A 1,163-nucleotide genomic window follows, 5' to 3' on the forward strand; every position below is an offset into this window, starting at 1 on the left:
GTCTTCAAGAAATGTGCCCTCTTGCTCAGAGATGTTTCAGATGGTATGTGTTTAGACAGTGAGGGTATATGTTCAGGGTGAGTAGAGAGAAGAGTTATTCTAAATCCTAAGTGTACTGTTTCCCCTTAACACTTCTATGAGGGCTAGCTAATTCATAGCAAATGGAATATAAACATCTATACTCCCATGTACAGAGATTTATCAGAAGAAGGAAAAAAAGATTCCAAACTTCAAAGCCTCTAAATTCGTTTTGTTTAACTATATTCATTCACCAGAAGTCATTTTTGCATCAAGAATTATGTGGAAATTGCTTTCCTTTACAATGGGAAGGTATTTGAGCTTCCTGGTAGAACCCTGGTAGAGCAGAGGGCCTGGAAAAGGGATTAATGGTGTAACAAGAAGTAAACAGGGTAAAGCAAAATGGCTCGTGTCGAAGTCCATGGGGAAAAAGATGCATGTCGAAAAGTTCAAGTGATGGGACACTAAAGCACTATTAAATAACAGGAACTTGTAATCACTTCTTAATCATTTCTGTGGTTTCAATTTAAATGTTTTCCATCACCCTAGACTAAAATAAGGTCTGCTATATACACAAACGCTTGGGTCTTAGAAAACTCAAGTAAAGTAATTTTATTCTATAGCTGCATTGGTATGGCATAAAGAGAAGAGAACAATTCCAGGAAGTGAGACCGCACATTTACAAAGAACCAGATACAAGGATCCAGTGTCACCGTAAAATTAAGACCCTGGGAATGAATGCACAGTGATCTAAGTGAAAACACTAAAACACTGCCCCTTGCCTTACACATGCAGAAACAGAATATAGATCTGTGAGCTGAGCCAAGTTTATCCAACTCTTGGGTTGTGTTACTTCTTCTCTTTCTTTTTTTTTTTTTCATTCCAGTGGGAGGGACTTCCTAAATCAACAAGTAGGAGTACAGAGGTAAAAAGCATCATGCAAACTGTAGAAATCTACAGGTACCTTACTATAGTTGGACCATAAATTCTGAGACCAGAGTAGCAAGTCATGAGGCTGACAGGAGAAAAGAATCCATTTCATGAAGATGGAAGGCTTTGTATGATTGAGAAGGAGCTTGGTCCACTCCACAGGCAATAGGGAGCCATAGGTTTTTAAGCAGGAAGTGATAGATCAGATTTACGAC

Source organism: Propithecus coquereli, unplaced genomic scaffold (assembly GCF_000956105.1).
Source record: "Propithecus coquereli isolate 6110/MARCELLA unplaced genomic scaffold, Pcoq_1.0 Scaffold8, whole genome shotgun sequence".
NCBI classification, from domain to species: domain Eukaryota; kingdom Metazoa; phylum Chordata; class Mammalia; order Primates; family Indriidae; genus Propithecus; species Propithecus coquereli.